The following is a 27839-nucleotide window of genomic DNA, read 5'->3' on the forward strand; positions in this document are numbered from 1 at the left end:
GGGAGGGTGGACTGTGTGAGGGGACTTAGTCCACAGTGACTGATGATCAGCAGGGTGGTCTGTCAGGGAGGACTGTAGGGAGGGGGGTCTGTCAGGGAGGACTGTAGGGAGGGGGGTCTGTCAGGGAGGACTGTAGGGAGGGGGGTCTGTCAGGGAGGACTGTAGGGAGGGGGGTCTGTCAGGGAGGACTGTAGGGAGGGGGGTCTGTCAGGGAGGACTGTAGGGAGGGGGGTCTGTCAGGGAGGACTGTAGGGAGGGGGGTCTGTCAGGGAGGACTGTAGGGAGGGGGGTCTGTCAGGGAGGACTGTAGGGAGGGGGGTCTGTCAGGGAGGACTGTAGGGAGGGGGGTCTGTCAGGGAGGACTGTAGGGAGGGGGGTCTGTCAGGGAGGACTGTAGGGAGGGGGGTATGTCAGGGAGGACTGTAGGGAGGGGGGTCTGTCAGGGAGGACTGTAGGGAGGGGGGTCTGTCAGGGAGGACTGTAGGGAGGGGGGTCTGTCAGGGAGGATTGTAGGGAGGGGGGTCTGTCAGGGAGGACTGTAGGGAGGGGGGTCTGTCAGGGAGGACTGTAGGGAGGGGGGTCTGTCAGGGAGGACTGTAGGGAGGGGGGTCTGTCAGGGAGATTATAGTGTTTTTGTGTTGTTTTGTTTTTTTCCTTGTTTATTCTGATATATACTATGGGGGAGATTTAACAAGACTCGTCCAGAGGAAAAGTTCCCCATAGCAACCAATCAGATTTCTTATTTTACTTTTTAAAAGGCCTCTGAAAAATGAAAGAAAGGATCTGATTGGTTGCTATGGACGGGTCTTGTTAAATCTCCCCCATAGTGTCCCCCACCTACAGGACCTGATAATCTTAGTCCGGCATCGTTGTTCTTTCCCTCCCTATAAACCAGTGTTTCCCAACCAGGGGCCTCCAGTTGGTACAAAACTACAACTCTCAGCCAAAGGCTGTCCAGACATGCTGGGAGTTGCAGTTTTGCAACAGCTGGAGGCACCCTGCTTGGGAAACACTGCTATAAACCAATAGTGTTACCCACCTGTGCCCCTATAATGCCATTCCACATCTGTATCTTCCCCACATCATCAGTCCCTACAATCTTTGTATTGTCCCACCTTTCTTGTGGACCAATCAGATCGCTGCTTTCAGTTTTCAGAGGCCTTGTTAAAAATGAAAGGATCGATCTGATTGGTTGCTATGGGCAACTGGGCAACTTTTCCTCTGGACAGGTTTTGATAAATCTCCCCCATTTTGCTGCAGAATTTCTGCTGGTAATTCTATAACAAAATCCACAGTATAAAATCTGCAGCAAAAAAATCTGTAGCAAAATCCCAATGGCTGGATTCACACTGTAAAGCACAACTCCGCTTATGATAAATAACTATTGTGCAGAACCAATTTGGCTTCTAAATACCTTAAAGGGGTACTTCTTTTTTTTAAAGAACTGGTGCCAGAAAGTTAAACAGATTTCTAAATTATTGCTATTTAATAATATAGCAGCTGTATGCTACAGAGGAAGTTCTTTTCTTTTTAAATTTCTTTTTTGTCCTGTCCCCAGTGTTCTCTGCTGACACCTCTGTCCATGACAGGAACTGTCCAGAGCAGCATAGGTTTGCTATGGGGATTTTCCCCTGCTCTGGACAGTTCCTGATACAGGCATCAGGTGTCAGCAGAGAGCACTGTGGACAAGACAAAAAAAGAAATTCATAAAGAAAATAATTTCCTCTGTAGTATATAGCTGCTAATAAGTACTGGAAGGGTAAAGATTTTTTTAACAGAAGTAATTTACAAATCTGTTTAACTTTCTGGGACCAGTTGATTAAAAAAAATAATAATAATGTTTTCCACCAGAGTACCCCTTTAACAGGGCTCCTTTCTCCCCACTCCTGGAACTGTCCACAGCTGATAACTGAGCATAGTCCTTATGCAGGACCAGACCCAGTGTGACCCGAGGTGTGGACAGCACCAGGACACGGCCATGAGCTCCAGCCGCATGTCCCACCTCGGTCATGTCCTATAAGGACCTTGGCCTGTTATATGACACTGCGCTCATTGTATCACTGGTCAAGGCGATAAAATCGCTGCGCCCGGCAATACGTTCATCGCACAGGAAGCAGAAAGAAGGCCGGAACGGAGGACAGAAAAGCTATATCAGTGCAACGGGGGAGCGGTGGATGGTATGAGGAAATGCTGGGCCCCCCGCAATCTCGTGCACGGGGCCACAGCTCTGCCATGCAGGGGGCGTGCCAGCCGCGGTGTGACGTCACAGCTGACACGCCTCCTCCATGTAGTTCAATCGGAGAAGCGGGGAGGCAGCGTTTGTGCCTCTCCCATAGAACTGTAAGGGGACAGGGCGGGGAGGGTGCGTAACTGTCGAGTGCTAATGCGGGGGCCCCGGTAGGGAGATGGCGGGGGTCAAACACTTATCCTCTATCCTGTAGATTTCCCAAGCGCGGTCCTCAGGTCCCCCTAACAGGTCAAGATTCCCTTTCACAGGTGATATAATTCTGGTCTGTGCATCAGGCATCTCCACAACTATATCACCTGATCACATGACCTGTTGGGGGGATTTAAAGGACAACTGCAGCCAAATTTAACTTATCCCCTATCCACAAGATGGGGGATGTGTTTGATCGCGGGGGGTCCGACTGCTGGGACCCCCCGCGATCTCCCTAACGGGGCACCAGCATTAGCGCTCATTGTGAGCTCTGTGCTCGACGGTTTATGCCCCGTCCCCGCCCCGTCCCCATACAGTTCTATGGGGGAGGCATGAACGCTGCCTCCCCGCCTCTCCCATAGAGATGTATGGAGGGGGCATGTCCGTGGCCCCGTACAGGAGATCGCAGGGGGGCCCAGCAGTCGGACCCCCCGCGATCAAACACTTATCCCCTATCCTGTGGATAGGGGATAAGTTAAATTTTGGCTGCAGTTGTCCTTTAAGGACCGTGCTTGGGTTAACACTGGTCTAGGGAGTTGCATATGGATCGGGTGTGCCCTTTTTTTCACATTGAGCCCCTGCCCCTCAAAATTCCTGTGTAAGTCCCTGACAATGGACCATTCGTTGTTCCTTTCCACCTTTTAGAGGTCTTTGCATCACATCAATACTTGGTTGTGTAGGTGGCACATGGTGTTTTTTGCACCTTTCCTTTTGTTTAAGAAAAGTTAAGTTTTAGCTAATACATATCCTCAATACTTACCTGTTGTGTACTGGCGATGTGGTGCTGGTGATAGTGTAGGGTATATTGGTGTCAACCCTTAATTGTCGTGACGCCAGGGTGAGGTTTCCTCAATGTAATGGTCCTACCGCCAACCGTCCCACAAACGGCAGGGAGAAATAACGGAATGTCCACAGCAGATTTTATGAAATAAACTTGAAGTAACTTTACTGTATATTTTATGCAACAGCATGGAACATAACAGTCTTTTGAGAGAGAACTGGGATACAGGTTCCTCACAGGTTTGCTGGGACTCCGGGATCAATGAGCTTTGATGCTAGCCACTGTGCTACTATTTTTAGGAGATTTGAGTTTATAGTAGTGACACAAGATTCAGTAGTTTGAGCTTTGAGTAACTCACGATTTTGTGGCTGCCAGGTATTAGGCTTCAGGCCTAGCTTGAATTGATGATGAAGATGTGAGATTAGTGCAGCTTGATAGTCCGGAAAGAGAGAGAATTTAGTGGCAGCAGCCCCTTATATATTAAGGGGGGTGGGACAAAGCTCATTGGTCAGCAGAACCTGTCAGTCCTGACCCAGTGAACTCTGGGTATCACATGACCCAAAGGTCCTTAAACCATAATACAATTAATTAAAGGCACGTGACCTCTAAGGTCCTATACAGAGGTATTCCTATACAACCTATTAAATATATATATTTATACATTAAATAACATTTATATGAGGCGACTAGGGGTTAGCCCTACAGAAGAGCCCTATTGGCATGGAGGGACTCTGGCTGAGGGGACTTTAGACAGAGGAACAGTACTGAGTCCTGTTCCGGGACACCACAAACCCCCTTACTTAAAACAAGTTGTCCTCGACGAAGGTCCCCAAAGGCCCAATGCCTTAGCTACTAGGGTCTATAAGTATTACACTCTTACCCGTAGAACTCTCTGAACTAGATAACAATTACCACGCACCCAATTTATTTATAGGTGCAAAATCTAAAAAAATAAAGATTTTGAACCCAATAGTGGTCTTCAATCTGCGGACCTCCAGATGTTGCAAAACTACAACTCCCAGCATGCCCGGACAGCCGTTGGCTGTCCGGGCATGCTGGGAGTTGTAGTTTTACAACATCTGGAGGTCCGCAGATTGAAGACCACTGCATAGGAGGTAATACTCACGTGTCCTCGCCGCTCCGGACCCATCACCGCTGTCCTGGATGTCGCTCCATCGCTGTCGCCGTGTCCCCGTCGCTCCGGAACGTCTCTGCTGCCGGCCGGGTATCCTCGCTCTCCGTCGCCGCCATCACGTTGTTACCCACGCCGACGCACGTACGCGACGACTTGATGACGAGGAAGGAGAGCGCCGGCCATACAGGGGATCCCTGAATGGAGAAGACACCGAGGAGGCAGGTAAGGTCCCTCCCGGTGTCCTGCAAGCACTAACCCGGCTATTCAGTCGGGCTGTTCGGGACCGCCGCGGTGAAATCGCGGCGGTCCCGAACAGCCCGACAGAACAGCCGGGTTAGTGTCACTTCCCGTAAGCTTTGATCGCCGCGTCTGAAGGGTTAATACAGGGCATCACCGCGATCGGTGATGTCCTGTAGTAGCCGCGGGTCCCGGCCGTTGATGGCTGCAGGGACCGCCGCGATAGGGGTGTATTCGCCGTATATGACGCACCGACTTTTTCCCCCCAGTTTTGGGGAAGAAAAAGTGCGGCTTATACGGCGAAAAATACGGTACATGCTGCTACCTTTCTGGAAACGTGCATTTTTATTATACCACATATTTATAGTTATACACTTGTTGCAGATTGGGCTCCCTGAGGCTTTCTGCCCAATGCCTTAGCTACTAGGGTCTATAAGTATTACACTCTTACCCCTAGAACTCTCTGAACTAGATAACAATTACATGCTGCTACCTTTCTGGATACGTGCATTGTTATTGAGCTATAGGAGCACCTTCTGGCCAGGAAGAGCATCCTGAACATGTAAAGGACAAAAGGAAACACATGATAGTGCATAAACAGTGGTATGGGACTGAGATATAGCATGTTACAGTCCCTAAAGCTGAGTTTTTTTTCTTTTTATGTGAGATATGTTTTGGAATTATATGTACTGAATTTTATTGGAAAGTACACTAACGAAAGTCATGAGATGTGCTATGTGTACATGGTATTGAATTAAGTCAGTCTTGGTATCTGATGGGAATGTTTCAGTAGGCGTTAGTGAGAGGTAGCAGTAATGTTACTCCCAGAGGAGCTGGGAGGGTACATTAAAGTAATCACTATAACACCTGAAAGAAAATATGCATTTTGTGTGCAGGAATTGATACTTCTGTACAATAACACCCTACACAGTGTTGACATTTGATGTCAGCAGACATTTTATTTATTAGCACACTAAGGCTACACAATAGCAGCACAACGTAAAGATATTCCAGGTAATGTTTAACTGATAGCAAGGTGTACACTTTTGCACACAAAATATTTTACTATGTGGATATTTACAGTAAACAGACACACAAGGATCAACAGTCCACCTGTGTTATGAGTCCAAAAACATCACGGCTGTACGGGAGCCGGGCATAAACTTACAAGGATCTCCTTGGACAAGGAGTCTCTCGGCCAGAGGCCGGGCACAAGCTTAAGTGGTTACGTTGCTAGACCAGGAACTTTCATGGCATAGTCCTGCCAGGCACTTTTCTTCTTATACAGGTGATATCAGGAAAAGAACAGTCTGTTGAGAAAACAAAATTAATACAAGCAAAAGAAATAAATAGTTCTACACAGGGTATCTTTGTGATTCCCATCCTTGCCGGTCTGACTGCTTCCTGCTTTGGGACATATAGCGAGGAGAGCGAGGTGGGGACTCCCTCATGGGATGAATAGCAGTGTCCCATGAAACATTATTGAGCCTTGACTGTGAGATAGAGGGGTTAACGCTCACCACAAAGTTTATGCCCGCTGCTGAGGCCACTGGTAACACTGTTGGTGCAGGTTGATCCGGCCTCACCTCCTTAAGTGGAGTAGGCCACGGCACTTCCATCGGTGCCTGTTGGTTAGGCCAAACCTCCGGGCATGGAGTAGGCCTAGGCACATCTGTGGTTGGTGCCCGCTGTTTAGGCCTCACCTCCTCAGGGGGAGTAGGCCTGGGCACATTCTCTGTGCTCAAGGGGTGCTTCACCCTCTCGTGGGTAGTCCAACATTCTTATATACAGAGCCTCCAATTTTTTTGTATCACTCTGCTGCTTCACCCTGGCGCTTCGGCCCATATCGCTATCGGTGTTCAGCCTTCAGCTTCTCCATTATACTGTCAATTTCAGCCTCCCTGCAGGCCCTTTCTAACTGAGCTGTGGGGACCAGTGGATGGGACTTCCCTGGCGGGGGAAGAACATAGTCCCACATGTACTGAATCAGCTCAGGCTCGTCGCCGAACAGCCATTTCGGGAGAGGGGGTGAGTGCAGGTGTGCACTCGGCAGGGTGACTTGGGACAAGGGGATCTCTGGCTCTGGGCTGGGTGAGGGAGAGAAATGGGCTTCCGCCAAGGTACTCACATCCGAGTCTTCTGTCGGGATCTCGGCCCAGGACCCCCATGTCCGGTGGTAAGGGGACAATCTCATCGGTGATGCCCCTTCCGGGGTAGCCGGCCACTCGTCCTCCTCCGGTAGCGGTGGTAGGTTGTAGGCCTCCTCGGCCCCAAGGGACAACTGCTGCAAGCGGTCGGCAAGGTCCTGAAAAAGTTGCGCTGCAGCCGTGGCAACTTTTCTCTGAGTCCGCGCCATCTTAGGACTCTCTTTCCGGTGTAGCACTGGGTTCCGCCATGTCTGTACTCCTCGCTGCCATCTTCAGACTGTAGAGGTCTGGCCACGTTGCTCCTTTTATATGGGGCTCCCACAAAATGGCCGCCAACCAGAAGGACTTCATCGGTGCAGCTCATCAGTGCATTATATGTGAGGGGCACAGGACAGGGTGCATTATATGCGAGGGGCACAGGACAGAGGGCATTATTATTATGTGGGGGGAACAGGACCGGTTGTAATTATTATATGTGGGGGCACAGGATGGGCATTATTACTACAGTGGTCCCTCAACATACGATGGTAATTCGTTCCAAACAACCCATCGTTTGTCAAATCCATCGTATGTTGAGGGATTCGTGCAATAGTAAAAGTGCATTTATACTCACCTGTCCCCGCCGCTCCGGACCGGGTCCTCACCGCTCCCGATGGTCTCCCAGGGGCTCCCGATGCTGTCCCGTTGCTCCGGTGTCTTCTTTGCGATCCTCCGGTGTCTTGCGCATCTTCTGCAGGGTCCGGGCCTCGCTTTCCGGTGACGTTATTACGCTGCTGCTCCGGCGCGGCGTGCGTAGTGACGTAATAACAACGCTGGAAAGCGAGGGCCGGACCCTGGAGAAGATGCGCAAGACACCGGAGGATCGGGAAGTGGACCCGGAGCAGCGGGGATAGGTAAGTGAACCTGCTGGGGCACATTACACTGCTATCCGACAGCAGCTTAAGCATTTTGCGCTGTCGGATAGCAGTTAATGCGATGGCCCCAGCATATAAAAGCATCGTATGTCGATTTTATCATATGTGGGGGCCATCGTAGGTTGGGGGGTTACTGTATATATGAGGGGCACAGAGTGTTTTGCATTTCAGAGGTATAGGCCGGCATTTATCATTGTAGGTGTAAGTGAGGTATTTTTCTACACCTTTTTTGTGCGCTGTAATGTGTAGGAGAACCAAATTTATTAAATGGTCACAGAGCATTTGATAAATTTTGTGCAGGTCACATTTTTTGAAATTTTTCTCTCCACATTCACCAAAAAGCTAAGTCTGGGCTGGTGTAGTTTTAGAGACTTTTCATTGGCTTTGCACCTTTTTTGCGCCTTTTTACAAAAAGGTATGTGGGGTAATGGGGGGGGGGCGCCACAGGGTTAGCTTGCACAGGCCGCCTGAACACCTAAGGCCGGCCCTGTTGTGCAATATATGTGTGGACTTTGTGCAATATAACTTGTGTAAGATACAGCGCATGCGCATGTAAACGCCAATACTTTCTTCCGAAAGATGTGTGGAACTTGCGCATATGTGCGAGATCCACACGCTGCTCGCTGATATACTAACAAACAGACGTGGTGCGCGTGCGCCATGGTTATTATTGGAGATACACAAGATGTTCATGTGCGCCTGCGCAACATGAAGGGCGTGCGCCCTTACAGCGGGTGTGGGGCACCGGAAGTAGATGTCTGCCCGACATCCATGCCCATAGGTAAGCATTGTAAATTATACCGGAAGTAACTGAGTGATGTCCGTGAGTGAATGTGGTCCACAATGTGCTCATTACACCTGCTGGCACTGAGGTAATCATATGTATGTGTATATAATAGGGATATGAGTACTACTAAGCCATGTGCCCCTGAGGAAGTCACCTTGGGTGACGGAACGCGTAGGGACCCTTTTTGGGGGGACACCCGCTCCTGTATTTACAGTGTGATGTGTTGCTTATTTCTTTTCCCTTGATCGGATGTTTGTTGGTTCTATTGTAAACATTGGGGCTGCTGGTTACTGTGCATTACTATAATTATTGTTCATTGCATATACTTGTGTATACTAGTTGACATCTTTGTGGCTTCTAGCAATTGAGCAATATTTGTATATTATACATAGGGGTTGATGGCAATAAGGGAGTGTGTACTTTATACAGAACTTTGGATTGGTGGTTGTCCCTTGAGGGGAATCTCCAGGTAATTGGGGTTCTCCTCCGTGGCATAGGGAGACCACGTGTCATCTGGCTCCCAGATTTTAAGTGTTTTTGATTGTGTGTTATATACACTATTTATTATGAGATTTAAATAAAGTACATAATACGTTATGTATCCCTTGGTGTGCGCCTTTGTGTGCTTTTGCTCTTTCTTTATAGTATTTATTTTGCTTATTACAAAGCATTGGTAGCACCTATCTTTTGTTTATTCATTGGTTAAGCCCACAAATATTTGTGGATGTCAAGGTATGCCACCACCTGCTGGTTCAGGTCCTGCTCCATGTCTACCTGCTGCTGATGAGTTGCTTCACTATGCGGGTGAAGAAAGCTACTCATCAGTGACTGTAGAATCAGGCTGCTACTGATGGAGCTGGTACTGCTCCTGCCACCCCTCCCCTCACCAGCAGCCATGGCAGTGGAAGGTGAGCGCAGAGGGCCCCCCGAGTCAGACCTGTGAGAGGATGGACGATGGCGCCAATAGGCATCGGCCAACTGACTACGTAGGATGTCTCTGTAGTAGGTCAGTTTGTCCTCAGTCTCACTGGGTGTAAAAAAGGCCCCTATTTTGTGCCAGTAGCGAGGGTCCAATAAGGTGGAGAGCCAGAAGTCATCCCGCTGCCGAATGGTGACAATTCGGCGGTCACTACGCAAGCAAGTGAGCATGCATCGTGCCATTTGTGTAAGTGACTCTGTGGGACTACTTGCCTCAATCTCCACTGCATACTGCCATGGTGTGTCTGGGTCCTCTGTCTCATCTTCCTCATAACTCTCTAGCTCCTCTGGCTGCTCCTGCTCCTCCTCTCCTTTCAGATTACTAGAAAAAACGCGAAACATAAACTGTGCTCCACTCTGCCCGTCCCCCTCCTCCTCCAGTTCAGCCCCCACAGGGCTCACGTGGCCATGAGATGTAGGCGCAACGTCTCCAGTGCCGTGACCAGCCATTGTTTCCAACACTTGTAGGAAATGAAGCAGTGGAATGATGTCGTTCATCCTGTAATCCAGGTTACTTACCAATAATGTGGTTTCCCCAAAGGGCCTCAGCAAATGGCAGGTGTCATGTATGAGCTGCCACTGATTCACATTGAAGTTACACAGGGGAGTACTCCTATCTGCTCTGAGCATCAAGAAATCGGTGATGGCTTTTCTTTGTTCGTATAGTCTCTCCAACATATGGAGGGGGGAATTCCAAAGCGTGGCAACGTCACAAATCAGACTATGTTGTAGGATACTGTTCTGACGCTGCAGCTCAAGGAGGGTGTGCTTGGCGGTGTACGAGTGGCTGAAGTGCATGCACAGTTTCATTGCCATTTTTAGGATGTCTTGCAGATGGGGGAACGCTTCAGGAACCGCTTGACAACCAGATTGAACACGTGTGCCATGCAGGGCGCATGGCTCAGCCTTCATTGTCGCAGCGCGGACACAATGTTCTTCCCATTGTCAGTCACCATGGTTCCCATTTCCAGTTTTCGTGGAGTAAGCCATGATTCGATTTCTGTACGAATTAATTTTAGCAGTTCCTCCCCTGTGTGACTCCATTCGCCAAGGCAAACCATGTGAAGAACAGCGTGACACCGCCGTGCCCTACACACATGGTATGCTGAAGGGTCACTGAGACTTGTCTGTACAGTGCAGGCTTAGGACACGGTGGAGAATGAGGAGGCGGAGTCACACACTGTCACAGGACCAATGGCCTGAGAGTGTGGAGGCAGAAGCAGCACGACCTGTCCAAGTTGGTGTTGTGGCTGTGCAGGAACCACATTCACTCAGTGAGCCGTTAAGGACATGTATTGTCCCTGACCATAGTTACAGCTCCAGACGTCGGTGCTGCCGTGCACTTTGGTACACACCGACAGGCTCAAGGACTGGCCCACCTTCTCTTCCACAAAATTGTGCAGGGCTGGTACTGCCTTCTTCGCAAAGAAATGACGGCTTTGGACTCTCCACCTCAGCTCGGCACAAGCCATCAATTCACTGAAAGGTGCAGAGTCCACCACTTGAAAAGGGAGGGACTGCAACACCAGCAACTTGGACAGAAGCACATTCAACATCTGCACTATTGGATGAGTGGGCGCATACTGTTGTCTCTTGGACATGGCTTCACCGATGGATTGTTGGCGGAATGGCTGACTAAAAGTGGGAGAAGCAGGGTCATCTGGAGCGACAGAAGGAGGGTTTGACACACAGCTCCCTTCAGCTGAGGTGGTGGACCCTTGGCTGGCTGAAAGAGGGAGCGGCGTGCCATTGGGTGATGCAGCAGGCTGGTCCACTACATCGGAGCCACATGCAGCATATGTTGACGCAGGGCTGTGGTGTCAACACCTTCTGCCGAAACATCTTTCATTTGGATACTTAATGAAAAACTGCCACACCGCTGAGTAGCTGATTTTCCCACCAACAGTCCCCACTAATTGACTGCTACTGCCGCCGTCTCCAGGAACCCATGTTCCACTACCTCCAGGAAAGGTAATCTGCCGCGAAGCAGGTGGTCTCCCCCGGGCACATTTGGCTCCAGGCTTTCCACTTCTGCCACCATGCTGACTGCCAACCGTGCTACCACCTTGCTGGCTCTGCTGCTGCCTCATGGGCAACCTGCCACTCTCTTCTCCTGATGATGATGAAGCCCCTTCTGCACCCGGCTCCCAAGTGCGATCGGCTTCATCATCATCCACAGGTGTGTGCACGTCACTGATGTCCTCCTCAGGTTCCCCAACAGTGTCTGCTTCAGGACCCTGAACCCTGGCAACACCGCCTCCCACGTCACTCTCCGCATCACTACTTGGCCGCCTAGCGGAGGAAGCGGCGGGTGTCTCCTCCCCTTCTTGGCTGGGCAGTAGCTGTTGACTGTCCTCTATTAGATCTTGCTCAGTAAATAATGGAACTGAACCCACAGCATAAGATACTTCTCTAGGAGAGGGAACAGCATAGGACAAAGGCAATGGGAGGACAGGGACTGCTCCCGGGCCATGCCAACTGAGGGTTGTGTCTGAGGAACCCACCGACTGTTGACTGGGGGTTTCAGATGTCACTTGTGATGAAGTGGATGACCGTGTTAACCAATCGATGACGGCAGATGGGTTGCTGGTCGAGACACGACCGCTGGCTGATAACGGGAGCTCAGGCCTCTCTTTGCGACTCCTGTTGCTACTCGCCCCTAGTCTGTTGCGACCTCTGCCGGAAGTATTTAGGCCTCTGCCACTCCTCTGTGCACATCCTGGCACTTCTCTGCCTGACATACTTAGTGCGTATATGAGGGGAGTACAATATGCTCCACTACGCTTAAAACAGTATTTGTCTACAACACCAGCAGGTGTGTACTGTTGGCTGGCCTTTCACAGTATCTAGGCCTTAAGACTTTAACAAGAACACAATGGTACACCACTTAGATGTACACACAGGTTCCACTTAATAGAGGACAAAATGTTTTTAGTGCTCTGCTCACCCTAACTGGCTGGCACCTATTAGCTTTTCAGTTGTTGTACACACCAGTGCTGCAGCACACAGTCGTTGTGTACTACACCCAAAATAGTTTACAGGGAACATATCCAGGTAGTGTGGTGGCTTTGGAGCTTTTTGTTATATATATATATATATATATATATATATATATATATATATATACTTCCCTGGAGTACCCCTTTAAGATAGTTTCTTTTTTATTGGTGGAGATTCTTTAAAAAAAAAAAAAAACATTACACGATGACAAAACAAATGTCAGCCTGATAGAAATGAGAACAAATAATGACTTTAACAGAGAATTAAAAAAGAGAAGCGGCGCCCCGTAAACGCGCTCTCACCATCATTAGTCCATTAGGTTGAATAGATTTGTTATGACTCTAATTCGAAGCATGAATTGTAAAGCAAATATGTGTTTTGTGAATCCTCTACAGAACTGACTCCGCTCCTTTTTATGTTTTTTTATTTTTTTTCCATTTCGCGGTATAAATGACAAGAATGACAATCCTCGTTCTCTCTCTGATAAATGAAACTGATTAAACAAAAAAAAAAACGCCTGCGCCCTTGTTCTGGTGAAAACCAACAGCTGACATTTTCGATGCTTGGATGGGGCTAAATATAGAATTGTGAAAGCAGAAAATGTACTAAAAATATAGATGGAGGGGTCCAAAATAGTCGGCGAAAAAAAGGAAATCATAAGTATTGATATTTTCTCGGAAAAATATAATTGAGCATTTGTTCTTCATCGGCTCCAATTTAACTTTCTATTTTATTTCCAATGAATCGCGGCGTCTCATTGTCTACAAGAAGCTAAAGTTCTAGAATGGGGAGGGAGGGGGTATGGTGGGGGCAGGCGGAGGACCGGGTCCTGGTGCTTGAGGGGTTCCCAAGGCCTCTCTCTGCCATACCCCTTAAGGGGTATTCCAGGAAAAAAACTTTTTTTTTATATATCAACTGGCTCCAGAAATTTAAACAGATTTGTAAATTGCTTCTATTAAAAAATCTTAATCCTTCCAATAATTATCAACTGCTGAAGTTGAGTTGTTCTTTTCTGTCTGGCAACAGTGCTCTCTGCTGACATCTCTGCTTGTCTCGGGAACTGCACAGAGTAGAATAGGTTTGCTATGGGGATTTGCTTCTACTCTGGACAGTTCCCGAGACAGACAGAGGTGTCATCAGAGAGCAGAAAAGAACAACTCCACTTCAGCAGCTCATAAGTACGGAAATGATTAAGATTTTATAATTGAAGTAATTTACAAATCTGTTTACTTTTCTGGAGCCAGTTGATATATAAAAAAAAGTTTTTTCCACGATAACCCCTTTAACCCCTTAAGGACATAGGGCGTATCCATACGCCCCCGTTTCCAAGTCCTTAAGGACCGAGGGCGTATGGATACGCCCTGAGCATTTCCGGCCCCCACCGCTAGCCGGAGGGGAGCCGGAGCCGGATGCCTGCTGAAATCGTTCAGCAGGCATCCCGGCATATCGCCCAGGGGGGTCATTATGTCCCCCCATGTCAGCGATTGCCGCAGATCGCTGGACAATTCAGTCCAGCGATCTGCGGCAGATTCCGGGTCAATCGGGTCTCCAGTGACCCGATGACCCGGAATTACTGGCTGATCGGGGCCGTCAGAGACGGCCCCGAACAGCCAGAGGCAGCAGGGGTGAGGTGGCACTGGTGCCACCTCACGATCGCCCTGATTCGTCGGCCGGATTACCGGCCGACCAATCAGGGCGCCTGCTGCGGGTGTCACTCCCGCAACCCGCTCCGCCCCTCTTCCGGAGGACGTGAGCGGGTGCGGGAAGACGACCCCCGGTGCTGGGGACCCCGATCCCCGGCGTCCCTGTTGGGATCGGGGCCCCAGGAGCAGCTGCGGCGGCGGAGACGACGAGGGACTGACCTGTGCTGCTGGATCGTTGGAGGTGAGTGACAGCCTCCTGCTGTTGCTTAGCAACAGCTCCCAGCATGCAACAAGGGCATGCTGGGAGCTGTAGTTATGCAACAGCAGGAGGCAGACCACCACAACTCCCAGCATGCCCTTATGGGCATGCTGGGACTTATAGTTTTGCAACAGCTGAAGGCACATTCTTTCTATGTAAAAGTGTACCTTCAGCTGTTGTGTAACTACAACTCCCAGCTTGCACAATCAGCTAAAGTGCATGCTGGGAGTTGTAGTGGTGCATCTGGTGGTTGCATAACTACAACTCCCAGCATGCCCGTTGGCTGTCGGTGACTGCTGAGAGTTGTAGTTTTGCAACAGCTGAAGGCACACTGAGTTAAGTAGTAAACCAGTGTGTCTCCAGCTGTTGCATAACTACAATCCCCAGCATCCCCAGCCAATGTAGTTTGCCTCCGGCTGTTGCATAACTACAAGACCCAGCATGCCCTTCCGCTGTCCGTACATGCTGGGGGTTGTAGCTTTTGCAACAGCTGAAGGCACACTGGTTGCAAAACACTGAGTTTGTTACCAAACTCGGTGTTTCACAACCTGTGTGTCTCCAGCTGTTGCAAAACTACAACTCCCAGCATGCACTGATAGACCGTACATGCTGGGAGTTGCAGTTTTGCAACAGCTGGATGTTTCTCCCCCCCCCCATGTGAACGTACAGGGTACACTCACATGGGCGGAGGATTACAGTAAGTATCCGGCTGCAAGTTTGAGCTGCGGCAAATTTTCTGTCGCAGCTCAAACTGCCAGCGAGAAACTACTGTGAACCCCCCGCCCATGCGACTGTACCCTAAAAACACTACACTACACTACCACACAATAAAATAAAAAGTAAAAAACACTACATATACACATACCCCTATACAACCCCCCTCCCCAATAAAAATGAAAAACGTCTGGTACGTCACTGTTTCCAAAACGGAGCCTCCAGCGGTTGCAAAACTACAACTCCCAGCATGCACTGATAGACCGTCCATGCTGGGAGTTGTAGTTTTGCAACAGCTGGATGTTCCCCCCTCCAATGTGAACGTACAGGGTACACTCACATGGGCGGAGGATTACAGTAAGTATCCGGCTGCAAGTTTGAGCTGCGTTAAAATTTCTGCCGCAGCTCAAACCTTCAGCGAGAAACTACTGTGAACCCCCCGCCCGTGTGACTGTACCCTAAAAACACTACACTACCACAAAATAAAATAAAAAGTAAAAAACACTACATATACACATACCCCTACACAGCCCCCCTCCCCTCCCCAATAAAAATGAAAAACGTCTGGTACGCTACTGTTTCCAGAACGGAGCCTCCAGCTGTTGCAAAACAACTACTCCCAGTATTGCCAGATAGCCACTGACTGTCCAGGCATGCTGGGAGTTTTACAACAGCTGGAGGCACCCTGTTTGGGAATCACTGGCGTAGAATACCCCTATGTCCACCCCTATGCAATCCCTAATTTAGGCCTCAAATGCGCATGGCACTCTCACTTTGGAGCCCTGTCGTATTTCCAGGCAACAGTTTAGGGCCACATATGGGGTATCGCCGTACTCGGGAGAAATTGGGCTTCAAATTTTCTGGGGTATTTTTTGCTATTACCCTTTTTAAAAATGTAAAATTTTTGGGAAAACAAGCATTTTAGGTTAAAAAAAAATTTTTTTTTTTACGTATACAAAAGTCATAAAACACCTGTGGGGTATAAAGGTTCACTTAACCCCTTGTTACGTTCCCCGAGGGGTCTAGTTTCCAAAATGGTATGCCATGTGTTTTTTTTTTTTTTGCTGTCCTGGCACCATAGGGGCTTCCTAAATGCGGCATGCCCCCAGAGCAAAATTTGCTTTCAAAAAGCCAAACGTGACTCCTTCTCTTCTGAGACCTGTAGTGCGCCAGCAGAGCACTTTTCACCCCCATATGGGGTGTTTTCTGAATCGGGAGAAATTGGGCTTCAAATTTTGGGGGGTGTTTTCTGCTATTACCCTTTTTAAAAATGTAAAAATTTTGGGAAACCAAGCATTTTAGGTAAAAAAAAAATGAAAAATGTTCACATATGCAAAAGTCGTGAAACACCTGTAGGGTATTAAGGTTCACATTACCCCTTGTTACGTTCCCCGAGGGGTCTAGTTTCCAAAATGGTATGCCATGTGTTTTTTTTTTGCTGTTCTGGCACCATAGGGGCTTCCTAAATGCGGCATGCCCCCAGAGCAAAATTTGCTTTCAAAAAGCCAAATGTGACTCCTTCTCTTCTGAGACCTGTAGTGCGCCAGCAGAGCACTTTTCACCCCCATATGGGGTGTTTTCTGAATCGGGAGAAATTGGGCTTCAAATTTTGGGGGGTGTTTTCTGCTATTACCCTTTTTAAAAATGTAAAAATTTTGGGAAACCAAGCATTTTAGGTAAAAAAAAATAAAAAATGTTCACATATGCAAAAGTCGTGAAACACCTGTAGGGTATTAAGGTTCACATTACCCCTTGTTACGTTCCCCGAGGGGTCTAGTTTCCAAAATGGTATGCCATGTGTTTTTTTTTTTGCTGTTCTGGCACCATAGGGGCTTCCTAAATGCGACATGCCCCCAGAGCAAAATTTGCTTCAAAAAGCCAAATGTGACTCCTTCTCTTCTGAGACCTGTAGTGCGCCAGCAGAGCAATTTTCACCCCCATATGGGGTGTTTTCTGAATCGGGAGAAATTGGGTTTCAAATTTTGGGGGGTATTTTCTGCTATTACACTTTTTAAAAATGTAAAATTTTTGGGAAACCAAGCATTTTAGGTAAAAAAAAATAAAAAATGTTCACATATGCAAAAGTCGTGAAACACCTGTAGGGTATTAAGGTTCACATTACCCCTTGTTACGTTCCCCGAGGGGTCTAGTTTCCAAAATGGTATGCCATGTGTTTTTTTTTTGCTGTTCTGGCACCATAGGGGCTTCCTAAATGCGGCATGCCCCCAGAGCAAAATTTGCTTTCAAAAAGCCAAATGTGACTCCTTCTCTTCTGAGACCTGTAGTGCGCCAGCAGAGCACTTTTTACCCCCATATGGGGTGTTTTCTGAATCGGGAGAAATTGGGCTTCAAATTTTGGGGGGTGTTTTCTGCTATTACCCTTTTTAAAAATGTAAAAATTTTGGGAAACCAAGCATTTTAGGTAAAAAAAAATAAAAAATGTTCACATATGCAAAAGTCGTGAAACACCTGTAGGGTATTAAGGTTCACATTACCCCTTGTTACGTTCCCCGAGGGGTCTAGTTTCCAAAATGGTATGCCATGTGTTTTTTTTTTTGCTGTTCTGGCACCATAGGGGCTTCCTAAATGCGACATGCCCCCAGAGCAAAATTTGCTTCAAAAAGCCAAATGTGACTCCTTCTCTTCTGAGACCTGTAGTGCGCCAGCAGAGCAATTTTCACCCCCATATGGGGTGTTTTCTGAATCGGGAGAAATTGGGTTTCAAATTTTGGGGGGTATTTTCTGCTATTACACTTTTTAAAAATGTAAAATTTTTGGGAAACCAAGCATTTTAGGTAAAAAATATATAATTTTTTTTACATATGCTAAAGTCGTGAAACACCTGTGGGGTATTAAGGTTCACTTTACCCCTTGTTACGTTCCCTGAGGAGTCTAGTTTCCAAAATGGTATGCCATGTGTGTTTTTTTGCTGTTCTGGCACCATAGGGGCTTCCTAAAGGTGACATGCCCCCCAAAAACCATTTGACGCTCCTTCCCTTCTGAGCCCTCTACTGCGCCCGCTGAACAATTAACATAGACATATGAGGTATGTGCTTACTCGAGAGAAATTGGGTTTCAAATACAAGTAAAAATTTTCTCCTTTTTACCCCTTTCAAAAATTCAAAAATTGGGTCTACAAGAAAATGCGAGTGTAAAAAATGAAGATTTTGAATTTTCTCCTTCACTTTGCTGCTATTCCTGTGAAACACCTAAAGGGTTAATACACTTACTGAATGTCATTTTGAATACTTTGGGGGGTGTAGTTTTTATAATGGGGTCTTTTATGGGGCATTTCTAATATGAAGGCCCTTCAAATCCACTTCAAACGTGAACTGGTCCATGAAAAATAGCGAGTTTGAAAATTTTGTGAAAAATTTCAAAATTGCTGCTGAACTTTGAAGCCCTCTGGTGTCTTCCAAAAGTAAAAACTCATAAATTTTATGATGCAGACATAAAGTAGACATATTGTATATGTGAACCCAAAAAAAATATATTTTGAATATCCATTTTCCTTACAAGCAGAGAGCTTCAAAGTTAGAAAAATGCAAAATTTTAATTTTTTTCATCAAATTTGGTGATTTTTCACCAAGAAAGGATGCAAGTTACCATAAAATTTTACCACTAAGTTAAAGTAGAATATGTCACGAAAAAACAATCTCGGAATCAGAATGATAACTAAAAGCATCAGAGTTATTAATGTTTAAAGTGACAGTGGTCAGAATTGCAAAAAACGCTCCGGTCCTTAAGGTGAAAAAGGGCTCGGTCCTTAAGGGGTTAAGGACCTAGCCCATGTTGACCTTAAGGACCAGGCCCATTTTTTTTTTGCGTTTTCGTTTTTTCCTCCTTGCCATATAAAATCCATAACTCTTTTATATTTCCATCTGCAGACCCATATGAGGGCTTTTTTTTTGCGTGACCAATTGTAATTTGTAATGACACCTCTCATTTTACCATAAAATGTATGGCAAACCCAAAAAATTTATTTTTTAGGGAGGAAATTTGAATGAAAACCACAATTTCGCATATTTTGGAGGGTTTCGTTTTCACATTGTTTCACATGTTTTCTTTGTTCTGTGGGTCAATACGATTAAAATGATACCCATGATTACATACCTTTCTATTTTTGTACTGCTTTAAAAATATCCCCAACTTTTTGTACATGATCAGTATGTTTAAAATTGCCCTATTTTGACCACCTATAACTTTTTAATTTTTATGTATATTGGGCGGTATGAGGGCTCATTTTTTTGCGGCGTGATCTGTACTTTTTATCGATACAACTTTTGCGTATATGAAACTTTTAAATCACTTTTGAAAATTTTTTGGGGGGATAAAATGTGACAAAAAAGCATCAATTTTTCCCTTTTTTAATATTTTACATTTACGCCGTTCACCGTATGGGATCATTAAGATTATATTTTGATATTTCGGACATTTACGCACGCGGTGATACCGAATATGTTTATTCTTTTTTTTTTGGGACGCTTTTTGGGGGTAAAATGGGAGAAAGGGACAATTTCCATTTTTATTGGCATCTGAGGGGTTAATGGCAGACATCAGCGCGATCGCTAGTGTCTGCCGCTACTGGGGGGTCCCCAGCTGCTGATAGCAGTGCAGTGCATGATGTAAATATACGTCCTGGTGCGTGAAGTACCTCCGCACCAGGATGTACATTTACATCCGGAGTCGTTAAGGGGTTAATATGTTAGGCCAGAAGCCCTGGAAGGCCAAGGTATTCAGGTTTGGCCCAAATATGTACAGTAATGGTAGCTGCAATATGCTGAGGGCTGGACTAGGCCGGACCACCACAGGGCCCAATGGGTCTAAGTTGTAGTAGGTTTAGGATATACCACTGGGTGGGTACATTGGGACCATGTAGGTATCACTGGTAACCATAAGCTTAAAAACACAAGGTCATTGCTAGAACACTGAGATGTGTAATGACCGGCGCGAGGTCATGGGAACAAACTTTACATAGTACAAGCGAATATAAGAAACTTTGTAATACATCTTCTTTCTCCAGTTATCAAGCTTCTTCCCTCTCCCCCCCCCCCCCCCCCCATTCTGCTGCTTAAATATTCTGCTCTGAAAATCGGCTTAGATTTGTCCTGTGTCTGCAAGACAAGTAATAAAAGTCACTGAAGGGGAGAAGAGGAGCTCTAGACAAGTAATTAAAGTCTATGGAGGGGGAGGACGGAGCTCCAGACAAGTAATACAAGTCTATGGAGGGGGGAGGAGGGAGCTCTAGACAAGTAATTAAAGTCTATGGAGCGGGAGGACGGAGCTCCAGACAAGTAATACAAGTCTATGGAGGGGGGGAGGAGGGATCTCCAGACAAGTAATACAAGTCTATGGAGGGGGGAGGAGGGAGCTCTAGACAAGTAATTAAAGTCTATGGAGGGGGAGGACGGAGCTCCAGACAAGTAATACAAGTCTATGGAGGGGGGAGGAGGGAGCTCCATACAAGTAATACAAGTCTATGGAGGGGGGGAGGAGGGATCTCCAGACAAGTAATACAAGTCTATGGAGGGGGGAGGAGGGAGCTCTAGACAAGTAATTAAAGTCTATGGAGGGGGAGGACGGAGCTCCAGACAAGTAATACAAGTCTATGGAGGGGGAGGAGGGAGCTCCATACAAGTAATACAAGTCTATGGAGGGGGGGAGGAGGGATCTCCAGACAAGTAATACAAGTCTATGGAGGGGGGAGCTCCAGACAAGTAATACAAGTCTATGGAGGGGGGAGGAGGGATCTCCAGACAAGTAATAGAAGTCTATGGAGGGGGGAGCTCCAGACAAGTAATACAAGTCTATGGAGGGGGGAGGAGGGAGCTCCAGACAAGTAATACAAACAGGTCTATGGAGGGGGGAGGAGGGAGCTTCCTGCAGTGACACACCATGTGATAAGATTATCATTGGGAACATTTTCTATCAAAAAAAGGGACAAGTTTTTTTTTTTAACTTCTATTCTCCACCTTTTGTTCATTAGAAATGGGGAATTTACTATTTGGTTGACTAACTGCGCTTTTCACTGAACAGTTAGAGGGGGCAGGAACTGAATTGCAAAATGTGGTGGATGACATGATTGGTCATTATTGGTATTAGCACATCCAAGGCTACAAAATTATATAAAAACTACATTTTTATGAACCAACCTCAGGTCCTCTCTTTAAAGGGGCATTACAGTAATCAAAAAGGATAGGGGATAAGTGTCTGATCGCAGGGGGTCCTAGATATCATGAACAGGACCTGGCTCTCCCCACTGACTACTTCAGTCTCCAGCCTGTTGCTAAACTACAACCCCCATCATTCCGAGGCTGTCTGGGAATGATGAGGGTTGTAGTTGAGCAGCAGTGAGCCTCGAGCTAAACTACAACTCGCTTGAGGCTCGCTTTTCCTAAAGCAACAAGTTAACTCTCCGAAGGTTATGCTCGCTCTGTGGTCTGGGAATGGTGGGAGTTGTTGTTTAGCAACAGCGAGCCTCCAGATGTTGCTAAACTACAACTCCCATCATTCCCAGACAGCCAAGGGCTGTCTGGGAATGATGGGGGTTGTAGTTTAGCATCAGCTGGAGGCTTGCTGTTGCTTAAAGGAATAGTCCAGTGGTGACCCAGTGGTGAACAACTTATCCCCTATGCTAAGGATAGGGGATAAGTTGCAGATCGCGGGGGATCCGACCGCTGGGGCCCCCCACGATCTCCTGTACGGAGCCCCGACAGCCCGCGGGAAGGGGGCGTGTCGACCTCCGCACAAAGCGACAGCCAACACGCCCCCTCAATACAACTCTATGGCAGAGCCGAAGCGCTGCCTTCGGCAATCTCCGGCTCTGCCATAGAGATGTATTGAGGGGAAGTGTCGGCCGCCGCTTCGTGCGGGGGTCGACACCCGCTATCTTGCCGGAGAGCCGGGGCCCCGTACAGAGAGATCACAGGGGGCCCCAGCGGTCGGACCCCCCGCGATCTCAAACCTATCCCCTATCCTTAGGATAGGGGATAAGTTTTTCACCACTGGACTACCCCTTTAACTACAACTCCCATCATTCATAGGCAGCCCAGAAGAGCCCAGCAAGCCGAACTTTTGGAAAACGCGCCAATCTCTTTCCGAGACCATACCAATATGGCGAATGTTCACCATGTTCAAGGTCTACAAGCAGAATCCTCCACCTTCTACTCTAGTCCAATTGTTCCCCTTCTGCTATCTCCACCATCTTGATTCATAAAGCAGCAAAAAAAAAAAAAAGAAAAACTACACGAAAATGTATGCATGTCACAGGAAAACACAATATTTGTCCGCCACCGCTGCTCTGCAATTTTCCCTGTCAGTAAGTGACCTTTCCATTCTTCTGGCGGCCATTGTTATAAATTCAGTGAAAATGATGGTCTTTTATTCGGGTTTCTCGTTTGCGTTTTGTCTTCTCACAAAATCTCTGTTGTCTTCGGCTACGTGAAATGTGAACGAGTGGCCTTCCCGCGGAGCAGCCCCGCTTATCGCCTGCAGACCTCTTTAACTTATTTCAACAATTAGCGCACATTGTAAAATCGTCAGACGCCCTGTAAGACGCAGAACAATCCATTTCTACATCTGACATTTGGCCCCATTTCCTTAAAGGGGTACTCCGGTGGAAAACATTTTTTATTTTTTTTAAATCAACTGGTGGCAGAAAGTTAAACAGATTTGTAAATTACTTCTATACAAAAATCTTAACCCTTCCAGTACTTAACAGCTGCTGTATGCTCCACAGAAAGTTGTGTAGTTCTTTCCAGTCTGACCACTGTGCTCTCTGCTGACACCTCTGTCCGTATCAGGAACTGTCCAGGAGAGATTTGCTATGGGGATTTGCTTCTACTCGGACAGTTCCTGACACGGACAGAGGTGGCAGCAGAGAGCACTGTGGTCAGACAGAAAATAAATTCAAAAGGAAAAGAACTTCCTGTGGAGCATACAGCAGCTAATAAGTACTGGAAGAATGAAGATTTTGAAATAGTAAGTCAATTACAAATCTGTTTTACTTTCCGTCACCAGTTGATTTAAAAAAATATATATATTTTCAACTGGAGTACACCTTTAAATACTGGTGGAGGACAAGGTGCAAGTACAAAGGGGGCACTTAGTCTATGTTGAGGTTCTCAATGATTCCTGAGTCTCTGGTTCATGATACAATATGGCCTTCACCTATTGAAACTAGTTCAATTAAAGGGGTTGTCCAACCTAAGGTGACTTAAGTAATTAAGGATCATACAGTAATGGTCATACTTACCCTGGATCCGTGCTTGTGTTGGTAGTACTTGGCCATGTCCTGTGTCCCCATCAAGCTGCTGGCTGTTGGGAAATTATATGTTGATATCTATTTTCCCTGTATTCTTATATACCGTATTTTTCGCCATATAAGACGTTCCGGCATATAAGATGCACCCAATTTCAAAGGAGGAAAATCTAGAAAAAAAAAGATTCTGAACCAAATACAATGTAAAGTATAGGACAGTGATCTTCAACCTGCGGACCTCCAGATGTTGCCGTTGGCTGTCCGGGCATGCCAGGAGTTGTAGTTTTGCAACATCTGGAGGTCCGCAGGTTGAAGACCACTGGTATAGGAGGTAATACTCACGTGTCCCTCCCGCTCCGGACCGTCACCGCTCGTCACCGCTGCCCTGGATGTCGCCCTCCATCGCTGTCGCCGCGTCCCCAGGGTGTCCCCGTCGCTCCGGAACGTCTCTGCTGCCCGGGATCCTCGCTCTCCATCACCGCAATCACGTCGCTGCGCACGCCGCTACACACGCCGCTACACACGCCGCTCCTATTGGATGACAGGACAGCGTGCGCAACAAACTGATGACAACGAAGGAGAGCGCCGGCCATGCAGGGGATCCCGTCACGGAGCAGACACCGAGGAGGCAGGTAAGGTCCCTCCCGGTGTCCTGTAAGCTGTTCGTGATGCCGCGATTTCACCGTGACGGTCCCGAACAGCCCGACTGAGCAGCCGGGTTAGTGTCACTTTCGCTTCAGACGTGGTGGTCAGCTTTGATTGTCGTGTCTGAAGGGTTAATACAGGGCATCACCGCGATCAGCCGCAGGGACCGCCGCGATAGGACAGGGTTTAATGTGCATTTGCTGTATAAGACGCACCAACTTTTCCCCCCCAGTTTTGGGGAAGAAAAAGTGCATCTTATACAGCGAAAAATACCTATATATTGTCTCACTAAAGATGGCGTTGGCTGTTTTTTCCTAGTTTCAGTTCACTTTTATCTTAGTTCTGGCCAGCGCCCAGTGATGCCTGAAACTATGCAACTGACCTTGGGTAGTAGAATAAGGAGCTATTGTAGAATGATGAGATTTTGCTACATTAGGAAAGACCTCTAACAGTAGCCCTGTGACTGGCAATAAAGCTACTCTTGCACTATGAGCCACCAGTGTGCCTTAGCCAATCAGCTCACTCTATATAAGAAGCCATAACCTGACTCTCTCCTGCTGACCAGTGTTGCTGCATGTAAGACAACATCCACCTGTATTGATACATGTGCATTAAATCTGTCTACTAATCAACACGGCTGGAGTTGACTGATCACAGGGGGGAAAAAAAGATCTTAACACTGGCTTATTTGTGTAAACTGGCTATTTCCTGTTTCTGAACCCTCCCTCCAACTACAATTCCCAGGATCCCTTGTTTCTAGGTGGGAGGTGACTTATCTCCCAATCACACATCAATCCCCACCCCCACCCCCATTGCAGCACTCCTAGGCTCCTTTCCATGCATGCTGTGCTTGAAACTACAATTCCCAGGATCCCTTGTTTCTAGGTGGGAGGTGACTTATCTCCCACTCACACATCAATCCCCCCCCCCCCCCCCCCGCAGCACTCCTAGGCTCCTTTCCATGCATGCTGTGCTTGAAACTACAATTCCCTGCAGCCTTGTGGAGAATGATCTCGCTCTTACCCATCAGTCGCTCTACCCATTGAAGCACAGACACACTCCCTTTCAACTCCTGACTTGTGATGTAATGTCTTGGGCCGCACTGCAACCTGGGTAAGGCCCGAGACAACGCTCACTATCAATACTGCTAAAAATGAACCTCCAGGGCAAATATCACATAGGAATTGCAAGATCCCCATTAAACACAGGTACAGACACTATATTATGAACTAACTAACTTTACAGCCCCTGTTATTACAGTGAAAAAATATCCTGGTATATCCCTTTAAAAGGAGGTCGACAAAATGTTCTTATAGGGGACCTATGTTCTTATAGGGGACATATAGCTACATACATGTGGACAACTACTTTTTGGGGAAGGCACCCACCTACCTACAGGGAGGGGACACCTGCTGGGGATGCCAGCTACATACTGGGGAGACTTAGGCACCTACAGGTGGGCATATACCTACTGGGGGCAAATATCTACCTACTGGTGGGCCACTACCTACTGGTAATGCATATCTACCTACTGGGGAGCAGATATGTAAAAGGGGCACCTACCTACCAGGAGGGGCATTATTAACATTTGAGGCACTTTGGGTGAGGAAAAGGTGACAATAATATTGAAAAAGTGCAGAGCCTAAGAGTGTTCTTGGGGGCATATACATATTGAAGGCATATAGCTACCTACTGGGGGCACCTATCTACATATGTGGGGCATATAGATATATACATGGGGCAACTACTTTCTGGGGGAGGCACCTATTTACCTACTGGGCATACCAGCTACATAATGGGGGGGGGGACTTAGATATATACAGGTAGTAATATACCTACTGGGAGCATATATCTCCCTACATGGGGACAACTACTTACCTGCGATGTCTCTCTACCCACTTGGATTCAAATATCTAAAAGGGACACCTACCTTCCAAGAGGGGCATTATTACCATTTGGGGCACTTTGGGTGTGAAAAATGTGATAATAATATTGGAAAAGTGCAGAGCCTAAGATTGTACTTGGGGGCATATACATACTGAGGGAATATATCTACTTACTGGGGGCACTTATGTACATATGGGGGACATATAGCTATATACATGGGGGGGAACTTCTTTCTGGGATGGGCACCTATTTACCTACTGGAGATACCAGTTACATACTCGGGGCATCTACCTACTGCCAATGCCTATATTCCTAGTGGGAGGCACCACTGGGACCCCCTGTGATCTCCTGTACAGGGCCTGGCAACTCACGTTTCGTCAGAGCACTCTAGCTTCCAATCTCTAAGACATTCAGGAGTGATGGAACGTTCAGCCAATAACCGGCTCAGGACTATTTCTCAGCTGATGATTGGCTGAGCCGGCTGTCACTCTTGCTCGTCTCAGAAGATGGGGCCAGTCAGTACTATATACAGTTGTGTAGTTGTGCCCAATTTCTATTAGATGTTATAATCTAATAGTTATAGTACATGTCCTGGCAGCCTATACCCAGACCAATATTAACCCCGTACAGTGACCATATAGTGTAGACCAACTCTGCAGACCGTATAAGTGATCATATTATTATCTTATTCTATCCAGTGACTCACAGGTGACGTCTTCTCTGGCTGTATACATAATCTTTTCTTTTCTTCTCCATCAAGCCCAGACCTCCATGATGACTCCAGGACTCATATCTGCAGACTCTGTTAGACAAACATCTTGGGCTCTGCCCTGTTCCAACATTATCATCATCTTTTGCCCACCAAAATGCCCCAAATCGTATTAATACCCCTCTTGGTAGTGCCCCTTTTAGACATCTGCTCCCCAGTAGGTAGATAGGTGCCCTCAAGTAGGTAGATAAGCATTGCCGGTAGGTAGTTGTTCCCCAGTAGCTATATGCCCCCCATTAGGAAGTTGTCCCCACCAATAGGCCCCCAAGATTATGAAGCTGGTATCTCCAGTAGGTATTTGCCCCCAATAGGAAGATAGTTGCCTTTCTCAGAAAGTAGTTGCCACCATGTATGTAATTTAATGTCCCCTTATATGTAGACAGATTCTCCCAGTATGTAGTTGTTCCCCAGTTATTAGAAATGTGCCCCTAAGTAGTTAGATAGGTGCTACCCCTTAGCAGGTAGTTGCTCTCCTATAGAAAACCAAATGCCCCATAGGTAGACAGGTGCTTAAGTAGATAGCTGCCCCCAGTTACTAGTTAATATCTGGTGTCCTAGTGGGTATTTGCCCTTCAGTAGGTAGCATACCCCTGTAGGCAGCCAGGTGCCCACCAGCATGGACAGCACCGGTTCAGAAGGAGAAAACACTACATACTTACCTCGTTCCTCCCCCCGCTTCGGACAGGAGTTTCACCCATGACAAGTGGTCATTATGTGTGTATCTGTGCAAGGGGCGGGGCACAGACATCTTCTCTGCCCACAACCTCATGTAGATCACAGGCTCAATGCAGCCTGCGGCCTACGGGGCAAGAAACAGAGTGAGAAACCAGATTCTTTGCTCAGTTGACTTTCACCTGAAAGTGGGTCTTATGGATGCGACTGCAGAAAAAAGTGGCACTCGCAAAATTCAGGGATCCAGGGCAAGTGCCCAGGATTTTCAGTGCTAGTGATTACAAGCCATTGCCCTCTCCCTCATCGAGTTGGGTAGGTGGCGCCCTAGGAAGGTGCTTACCCCTTGTTGCTGTGGGTAAGTGCCTGAAGGTCAAGTCGTTTTAGAATCAATAGGCAGCAGGTAGTCAGGATACAGTCCAAAGGTCCAAAAGCCAGGAGGTCGCTGACAGTGAGCAGTCAAAGTTCAGTCTGAAGGTCCAATAGCCAAGAGGTCACGGCAGTACAAAATCAGCAGATGAAAGGGTAATCATAGAAACACAGGTGAGCAAGTAACAGATGAGTAATGCTTGTGAGC

The sequence above is a fragment of the Hyla sarda genome, chromosome 12, assembly GCF_029499605.1.
Source record: "Hyla sarda isolate aHylSar1 chromosome 12, aHylSar1.hap1, whole genome shotgun sequence".
In the NCBI taxonomy this organism is placed as follows: Eukaryota; Metazoa; Chordata; class Amphibia; order Anura; family Hylidae; genus Hyla; species Hyla sarda.